This window comes from Schistocerca americana, chromosome 2 (assembly GCF_021461395.2).
Source record: "Schistocerca americana isolate TAMUIC-IGC-003095 chromosome 2, iqSchAmer2.1, whole genome shotgun sequence".
NCBI classification, from domain to species: Eukaryota; Metazoa; Arthropoda; class Insecta; order Orthoptera; family Acrididae; genus Schistocerca; species Schistocerca americana.
The window spans coordinates 491,876,572-491,887,078 of NC_060120.1; the positions used below are offsets into that span (position 1 = coordinate 491,876,572).

Below are 10,507 nucleotides of genomic sequence, written 5' to 3' on the forward strand. Positions count from 1 at the left end.
GCTAATAATAGTCGTCTGCATCATGTTTTACAAATATCAATTACTTTGTTTAATGTGAGAGCTGGCTGCGTCAATAATATATTTTCTCCAATTTCATCACTATACATATTAGTGACGGTTTTGTCTCGCAAATTTTTACTCTATAAGTTGCACATTCGTAAGATTTACTTTCCTTAACGAGAGTAGTGTAAAATTTGGCAAACGTTTTGCCAACTTTTTGTTGTATGGAGTTGGATAAGTACCTTTCAAACGTTACATTTACTTAAGGAATAAAGTAATCGTTGAACTTCTTCAATTCAGTATGGATGATACATTCTTCACTGGCTCCGAATTCTAAATTATCATATACCAGCCGAAAAATGTTCGTGCCAAAGCATGAAAAGGGGAGAACCAGTTGCCTCCTTCCTTGTTCCGCATTCCTTAGCAAAAATTCTGTCACATGAACATATTTGCGCTCTTTTAACACAGAATATTCTAAATTCTTTCACCCAGTCTCTCTTCTTAGTATATCATTGATATTCAGCATCTCCCTCTCACTTCGATTGTCTATATAAGTATCTCCTTTTTCTTCTGTTGGCATTTCATCCTGTATCTCACTCTGCCACTGTCATTTCATCCCATTCTCTCTCTTCCTTATCACAGTTTCCTTCTATACTCTTTCTTTGTCTCCTGTCCACTGCCATTGTCTTTTTCCCATCTTTTCTCTCGCACTGCCACAGTCTCTCTCTTTCTCGCTTACATTCTGCTGTCTTTCTCTTCATCCCCCCGTTGTTTCACCTCTACAGTTTACGTAGGGATGATTTACCCAGATTCTTGACCCCTAGACCAGGAAGCTTCAACACGCTGGTATTGGGAAAGTGTAAAATTTGTTCATGTTAATGTACACTCGCCTGGAAGGGCCAGTCCCGACCCCCCTCCCCCCCCCCCCCCCTTCCCACTCAAATCTAAGCCTAGTCTCCACTCTTCGCTCTTTTACAATTCCTCTGTCTCCTCTCCCTTTTGTACCCCCTGCTATCATCTCTGTCCATCTCTCTTTCTCTCTTACTGACACTTTCTTTCACTGATAATCACGATCTCCTCTCTCTTTCGCTCCTGCTGCTATTGTCTTCATCCATCTCTCTTCCTCTTTCACTACCACTTTCTCTCTTCCGCTACCTCTCTCTTCTCTCTCTTTCTCTCCTAGTGGCACTGTCTGCTATCTCCTCCATTATCATTCTGCTTTTGTTTTTCAGCACAAAAAAGGGCAAATATGTTCCCATGCCGAAATTTTTGGTGAGGAAGGCGGATGAGAAATGAGGCAGGTGGTCCCCACTTGTTATCAGAGTTTTATAAAGAGGATCATACTCGACCTTTTTGTGTCCCAACGAGTGCATTTTTCATCTGGTTCCCTTCTTTTCCCTATTAAAGCAGGGTGTGCTGCTTGTATAAAACGAATTCTGTAGGCCAGTAAAGTTTTCATACTTTATTTATATACTTCGACACATTTACATACTTTGACATACACAGACAATAAATAAGTATGCGTAATGTAAGGTTAAATCAAAATCGTCTCCCATCCAATGCAAATTCACTTTCCACCTCTTTACAAAAAAATGCTCAATATTTTTAGGCTAAACTTGGCGTACAGTATACCAAAACGTTTAATTCGCAAGTATAAACAATTTCGTATGACAAAATAGTTTTTGCGCCGCTCACGTAACACCATCGTATAATTCCCACGTTAAGACAACCGGTATAGGTGTGCGGTGCCTATTATAGGGAGACAGCGCAACACAAAATTTTATTGGTGAAAAATGGTGACTAGCCCCTACGGTGACCCAGAACCTTTGCCATGTGATCACTCTGTCAGTTAAAACCACGTTTAAGCCTCAGAAAGAACATGACCTCCATATTATACGTGCTTACCTGCAGTAATTTTGAACCACTGGATCCCGGTAATGGGTAATAATATTGGAAAAAGTTTCAAGGTTCGCCGAGAACATCACCTTAAGAACATTTCACAAAAATTTCGACTATTTGCCATGAATGGAGGTTATAGAAATGACCATCCACACAGCGGGTACTTTTGGTGCCCAAATATTTTGGTTTCTCAAGGTTTTCTCGGGAACTCCCCGTGAACAAATAGTGCTTCTGCAAGGTGTCTGAGGCCGCATCTAATGCAGAAGAAACAAACGGTGTGTTCAGTTTCCTTGGGTGCATGAAGTGTGTGATGTTCAAATTTTGACCCTGTACTATAGGACATGTGAAATTAACAAGTTCTTCTGATAGGTATAAAATGCACAACAGAAACCGAGATATGACCCCTTGCAAAATCGCATTTTCGCGCGGGCTTTTTGGAATGTGTTGGTACTACGCACTGTCGTGCAAGGACCTATAACAAATTGTTTTAATAAAGCTTAAAGATGATAGGATAAGTTTAGAGGTTTCTTGTAGATTCGTGTGAAAAAAACCAGCAGACAGGGAGGGGTGGGGGGGGGGGCGAGGGATAACTTGGCACATAGGTTTTAGGTCACGAGGTACAGTAGTAACCTGTAATGGCTTCTCAAAAATGTTCAAATGTGTGTAAATTCCTAAGGGACCAAACTGCTGAGGTCATCGGTCCCTATGCTTACACACTACTTTAACTAACTTATGCTAAGAACAACACACACACCCATGCCCGAGGGAAGACTCGAACCTCCGACGGGAGGGCCGCACAATCCGTGACATGGCGCCTCAAACCTCGCAGCCACTCCACGCGGCGGCCTCTCTACTAGGTGATGTGGTAGTGGAGGTTATCGTCATCATCCCCTGTATTGTTGCTTCAGCCAGTTTCGCCATCTTCCTCTGAGATGTCACTCATGTTAATTGTTTGTTCTTTCTGGGACTTAAGACAGGACCATTTTGTCGTTCTTTCGTGAACTGTAGGTGCAGGATCTTGCAGATCGAGTCTGCCGATCGACTTCTTTCCATGTTGTTTCGCCTCTAATCGCAATGTCTAAGTCCTTGTATGTGTGCCCCAGACAGCAATCTGCCCTGTATGTGAAGTGTGCAGTGCATTTCGACGTGGTCTGGGGCATATCCCTCCAGTCAAGTACATCCTTCCCCTCCGTTGAGGTGTATGCGGTGTAAATGCATTGGGTAAGGCCCATATCCAGTCAAGAAATGGACCATGCCTCTGCCGTGTTCTCCATGTCACACTCCTAACCATTTCCTAATGTTAGCGGATAAAGGATAAACTCTAGTGCCATTGTTACTACTATCCAATTCCCCATACCAGCTGCCTGATCGCCACCTCTTTAAGCGACGTTTGCCTTTTCTTTCTTCCTCTGCTACGGTGGTTATCTTGTCCAGTGTTTGCAAATTGAGCCAATACGCTGTGGGCTGGTATTTGGTGGTGTCGTCTATCGGGTAGATTCTCAAGACCACACGAGCTGTTATGTCAGTAACAAAGCTCAGGCCGTGTGCCATGTACTGGTTGCAAAGCATATGATCGACTGAAAGATAACATAGTGATACGACCACAATGTGACAAGTGCTAATCTAAAGTATTCAGTGATTACCCTGGCTAGTTTGTATAACTCTCGTTCAGTCTCGTTGGACACTGTGTGTGCTTATGAATGTTTAACCTTCATCACTGCATATGTGAAGGTATGGTAGTTCTTATACTGCTTGTTATGGAAATTTGTAGTGTTCTCGAGTTTTTTGGTGAATCCTAAAATATATGTCAAGGTTTCATGTTTTTCTACTATGTGTAATGTAAGTATTGTCTCCTCGGGTTTGTTGGCTACCCCTAAAATCAGCATGAATCGATCCGGCAGCAAACCCGAGGAGACTAGCAGAAATTATTACTCCAGGAAAGCCTACTCAGTTGCCCAGTTTGATCACAGGGTTCCTTTGCAGTTTGCCTTCCAGCATTCTGGAGGCTGTTTTGTTGGCTGCTTTGTTTAATTTATATTCTTTACACCAATTGTTTACCTGTTGTAATGCTGCGTTTAATTTACTTTCTAGGTGCGCTCTTTAGACGAGCGCTACTATCTATGAAAATCTTCTGCATAAACAATCAAACCACTGGTGTGTTCACTTCGCTCTACCAGTTGTAGTCGTCCAGAGGCAATAGCCCAAAAGTCTGGCCTACATGTAGAGCCAATATTTTGAGATATTGCCCTGGACCGGTAGTAGAACTGGAGACGGAAGTGAACACTCCAATGTAGTCATTGCTTAAGCAGACGATCTACGCTGACAGTAATGTTCGTTTCAAGAGCACACCTAGAAAGTAAACCAAACATAGAACAGGCAAACAATTAGTGTAACAACGATAAACTAAACATATCAGCCGACAAAACAGTCTACATAATGCTTAAAGACAAACTACAAAGTAACCTCCGGATCAAACAAGACAACACTTCCATAACAAAAACAAAGACTCCGGTAGTATTCGACTAAAAAGATGATAGCAAACTTCTGTAGCGTGGTCCATAGTTTTAATACACTGCTGGCCACTAAAGTGGCAACGCTAAGAAGGACAGCAAATAATGAAATATTACTTACAACATGAATAATGCAGAAGAAGATCTTGTGGTATAGAGGGTGCAACATTTACTACTTAGAGCATTTACCTCTGGCAGCAAAAATGACTAACCCAATTGGACATTGAGTCCAGCTAAGTTTGGATAACAGTTCGAGCACGTTATTCCATGCTGCATCAAGTCTGTTCCAATCACCTGTAGTGGTAACGCGCTTCTCTCAGAAACTCATAACAAGATGTCTTCTGTGGTTAAGAAATCTGGAGAACGTGCTGGCCACGGCAACAATCAGCGATTCTGCATCGATGTGTCCGATTCTACAGTTCCGTGGTTTGAACACACTTTTGATAAAGAGCGCAAAAAGTTTCTTACGTCAGTTCTAGCCAGCGCAGGCTTTCCACATGACTTCCTCGATGCAGTTTTGCACCTCTTATGTGTAGCATTATCCTATGCACTGGTAAATGGACGTACGTTGGGTCCCTTTGACAATCCGGCATTCGGTTCGCAAGGATACCAACTCTCCATGATTTTTTACGTGATCGCACTGGAACCACTATTAGGAAGGCTGAAACGGAGACGTACAGGGATTACTTTCAAGGGACACACTTTTCACTGCAGAGCGTATGCTGATGACCTTCTCCTGTTGCTCCGTGCTTGAATGGATGAAGTGTTGTGGGTTGGTGACGAGAAGCCACATGAATGTAGCTAAGTCAGCGGCGATGCATAGTGGAAGGGGACTCCAGGAGGACTGCGCCCCTCTCAAAGGCGGATGTGATCAGGTAGTTGGTCAATACATTTACAAGGGACACCCATTGCTTGGCTGCCACGAACTACAGACGTCTATTGCAGGAGATACGTACAGAAGTCTGCCAGAACCTACTTCAACACATGGACCTCCTGCAGTTTGTCGAGTATATTAACCTTCACGTGGTTGACAAGTTGATACACATGGCTCTCCTCCCACTATCGACAGTGATGGCACGCACACTGCAGGCAGAGTCTGGATATTACTTACTGCTGGATTCATATTTAAAGTCTGCTACAACACCATCACCCTCCCTCTGCATGATGGTGGACTGGGACTCGTAAACGCATGAGTGAGGACTGCAGCCCTATATCTTTGCACAATGGCGAGACTGTGGACCCATCAACATAATTATTTCACTTATGGTCAATCTCTTAGGAGAACTGATACTACTGGCATCCGTCGTGCTACTCTTATGACTGCGCACATCACACCCTCCCTTTCACACTTCTGGGCATTCACACTCGAATATATTTATATGCACACCGATCTCCCCACCACTCGTGCACCAATGGTGAGAGACATCTATCGTTTGCTGCTGAGATCCAGGCCTCGCAATGTAATTGAGAATAAAACCCCAGCCACACTATGGCCGGTGGTGTGGAGAGCAATCCAAGAGTCCTTCCCGCCTACTTGGGTACGAGCAATGTGGTAACATTTAGGCAACCGGAAATACGTGACAAGATACAGGCTGCACACTATCGACGGATTCTCCGCTCTGCAAGGATTTCCACCTCCCGGACACCGATGAACAACATTTAACATGTGGAACAGCGTTTTACGTATGGCTGCTGTTACAGAAGATCCTCCCATGTTACCTTCGCGCCCCACCTCACACAGCTGACCTCGAACTCCTCCTATTCCCGGACGTTACCTACTTCCAGACCGAAAAAAACTCATACTCTCACATAGTTTGAAGACAGGTCTATTTACTACTCATTCCGCGGTGATGAGAAGATGGTTCTTGAGTGTTGTCAACATCTCTTAAGGTAATCATAGCACACCTGAGCACACTCCTCGCTATCAACAGCTCTTCAAAAATTATTTGCGCAGCGTCTTCCTAAACCCTCTCACAACTGGGGAGTTCCAGGCATGGACTTTGATACGAGGCAAAAAGTTTATCGACTTGATATCAATGAACTTTGTCCGCAGATGGAAAGCGCACATGTGATGGCGTGTAGCATTGTTTTTCATCATTATTTTGATTCCCTTTGAGGTCGTTGTTTAAGGGCTATAGCTGCAGCAATTTCCACGCTTATATGTTCTTAGATTTTTCTGGGTTCACATTTGTGTTGGAAGATGGACGCACGAAGTACATGTGATTAAATTTGATTTCTTGCTGAGGTGATAAAAAAACGTTTGGTAGAGCACTTTCCCATGAAAGGCAAAGGTTCTGAGCTCGAGTCTCGGTCTGGCACTTCAAGAACAGATTTAAAAAATCGAAAAAGGAAGAAACAAAAAAAGAATGAAAATGTGGTCAGCGCACTTGTCTGCCAAGTGGGAAGTCCGGGTTCGATTGCCGACTGGGAGATTTTATCCACTTGGGGACTGGGTGTTGTGCTTCATCAACATTGATGTGCAAGTCACTGAAGTGGTGTCAAATTAAAACACTTCAACCAACACCCAAACCTCCAGATGTCAGACACTCAGATTGCTACCATACGTTGTATGTCGACAGAGTATCAACCAAATCTCCGATTTAGTTCGTACTATGTGCTGTCGTCCAGAAGAACGGGCGTAAACGTCCATTAAAAGTAACACCAGAAGTACGGAGTTCTGGAAAAGCATAACTGTGTGTAACTAATATGTGTAGCTTCCGTAGGGAAGTTGGTAGAGCGTTGTACTAAGGGTCCTGTATTCACACCCCACATGTCAGTCAGAACACGACCCCTATCTATACAAATGTACTCTACAGATTTGCTATTTTCAACTATGCAGACTGCGAAGCAGACTGCCAAAAGACCATTGCTACAAACTCGGAAAAGTACATTTACATTTAAAGAGAATGTTCTCCCATATAACTGTTTCACGTGTGAACAGTTAAAAAAAATTGTCATCTGTGGGGTTTGAAAATGGGGACTTTTGACACGAAACCTCAGGCTCTACCAACTTACCCACGCAAGCTCTGTAGTACTATCATTCACAGACACGCCTTTCCTGTGCTTCGTACTTGTAGTGTTACCTTTAATTGCCGTTTACGCATATTCTACTGGACGACAGTACACAACATGAACTATTATAACATATGGTACCGATCCGAGTGTCGGACATCTGGAAGTTTGGCTGTAAGCAGCCCAACAACCCCAGTTGGGGGTCTCCTGGCCAATAATGTCTTATGACAATTTCATTTTTGTATCTAAATACGGCTGGACAGGACGAGCAACATACGGTCTTGCACTATCTTGTTGAAAGGTGACGTCACAGAGAGCTCTAACGCAGGGCCAAATTATCAACAAATCAGACGTGACGGTGTTGTACACCTAATGGTGTCTTACGCCATCAAGCCAAGTGCAGACGGATGCAATCTGGCAATGTTCGATGTCCTCGAATCCTCTACACACGGATAATTCATCGTAATTCTGTGTACAGAAATCTGAAAAGATGCTGTGTTGGGAGTCGTGTGTCCAGTGTTGACGTCAGGTACTGAGTCGGCGCGGGTCCCTCTGCTGCCCCGCCGAGAAAAGCCGTGACTGTGCTAGCCGTGCTGTCAGTCTGTGGTGCTCCTGACGTCGTTGTACTGTCCCCTTGGATACTTATTTTCCACAAGGAAACCGAAGTTGGTGGTGTGGCTGTATGTTCCTGCACGGTCGAGTTAACAATATGTCTTTTTTCGGGTTGAATTGCTCGGGGGCACTGAAATCCTAATAAATTTTGAACTCGTAATTGGAATATCAGTGATACTGTATCGTATGTAACAAAAACAATCAATACAGATCGCAAATGGTTTTTAGTTTCATGGTACGGTAACCAGCTTCAACCGTATACAGACCATCATCAAACCAGTAACGTCACCATTGGTGACGTGTAGAGACGATGTGAGAAGCTGTTTTAAGTGCAAGAAGCAACTGCCGTCATTTACTCAATGAAGGGGGTACATTATGTAACCAATGAGGAGGTACTGAACAGAACTGGGGAGAAAAGAAATTTGTGGCATAACTTGACTGACGGAAGGGATCGGCTGATATGATCCAGTAAGAGCCATCAAGGTATCAACAATTTAGAACTGGGTCAAAGCGTGGGGGAAAAAACTGTGTAGTGAGACCATGAGATGAATACAGTAAGCAGGTTCAAAACGATATACGTGGGTTGCAGTAGTTATTCGGAGATGATGAGTCTCACACAGAATAGACTAGCGTGGAGAACTGCATCGAACCACTCCTCAGACTGAAGACCGCAAAAACAACATTTGTAGCTGTACTGTGGGATTTTTACGAAGTGATAGGTAAAGGTATAATTAAGAAAGAGTTTCAGCACAGGGGAAAAATAGTTTTCTGTACGAGGGAAAGTGTTGGAAAATTTTGTCTCGGGATCGGTGTACGTCGATAGAGAAACAGCTTCAGCCCATTTCGAGTAGTGATAGAAATCACGGTGGAATTTTTCTTCCCCGAGTGGAAGATGGATGTTTAAGTAATTACCGGTAAAAATCTGAAAGAATCAGCAGACACGAAACTTCCTGGCAGATTAAAACTGTGTGCCCGACCGAGACTCGAACTCGGGACCTTTGCCTTTCGCGGGCAAGCGCTCTACCAACTGAGCTACCGAAGCACGACTCAGGCCCGCTACTCACAGCTTCACTTCTGCCAGTACCTCGTCTCCTACCTTCCAAACTTTACAGAAGCTCTCCTGCGAAAGGCAAAGGTCCCGAGTTCGAGTCTCGGTCGGGCACACAGTTTTAATCTGCCAGAAAGTTTCATATCAGCGCACACTCCGTTGCAGAGTGAAAATCTCATTCTGGAATCAGCAGACACGATTGAATCTGGGAGAAAATTATTGCAAAGAACATTGGATAACGTAGAGGATCCAGTAGTGGTTTGCAAATGTAGATGCAGATTCAAGGCTACATCCCCCATATTTAGTATTTTAATAGATTCAGTCTATTGTTGCCATTTAGTACGTTGAAGAGAAAGCTTCACAACCTAGTGAAAAATTTTCTCTGAAGTACCATAACATTAAGTGCAGCAAAATCAGCTGCTATGCAAGCTCCCTCCATGTTAAGTCTGTACTCACAAGACCGTTATGACCATGAGGGGACATCATGTAGTGAAACCGAAGTGATATCTGAGAGTTCCCAAAGGACGTGTTGTAGGGCCTCTGTTGCTCTTAATCTTTATAAACGATTAATGAGACAATCGGAAAAACCTTCTCAGATTGTTTGCAGATGAACATGGAAGTTAATCTGTGAACTGTCCGCCAAATACTTAAGTATGAATTTTAAACGGTAATGATGTTGATGTAGATACAAATCTGGTGATTTAGTGGCACAGTGTAAAGCTCCATTCGAGAAAGATCCTCTGGACCTTCCTCATTTAGACGCTACTCAAATATTTCCTTTCCTCCCTCCGGTTGACGTCAGCTTCGACGCTCTCGGCGGCTGAGTTTATCACTAAAAAATTAAAAACATAAGTGGTTCTGGATTCGGAAGTGAGAAACTCACACGGATGACGAACATCAATTAGTGAAAATTACTTTTATCTGCATAGTGTCATGTCTGAGTGTCCGTGAAGTTCAGACGCAGGCATTAACATCCAGCCAGTAACACGTAATCTTCAAATTATTGTTAACTAACGGTCCACTGAGTCCTGGTGCTGTTATTTGACTCGATGCTAACTTGAGCATTTGTTGATGAAGACGACCACCAAGTGTATACACATCTCGGCTCGGCATATATACACGGATAATTTGTCTATATGATGTCTGAGAAATTCCCGCCCAACTCGGTTTGCATTGTCAGTACATACCAACTATCCTTTAAAAATTTCAAATCGCCTGCTCTAGTATCCATGAAACTTTCAGCAACTGTATCATCTGAATTGGGAGGTCGGTAAAAGGATCAAATTATTATTTTATTCCGGTTGCCAACAATGACTTCTGCCCATACAAACTCACAGGAAGAATCTACTTCAATTTCGCGACAAGTCAAACTACTTCTAACAGCAACAAACATGCCACCGTCAACCGTGTTATCCTATCCTTTCGG

General features: G+C 43.4%; 1 non-coding gene across 1 annotated transcript; it reads right to left on the reverse strand.

Annotated features, from left to right (window-relative positions):
- Positions 1–9,001: 9,001 nt before the first annotated feature.
- On the reverse strand, positions 9,002–9,076 carry Trnas-cga. The gene has a single exon. It is a non-coding gene; the product is annotated as a tRNA-Ser (tRNA).
- Positions 9,077–10,507: the final 1,431 nt, after the last annotated feature.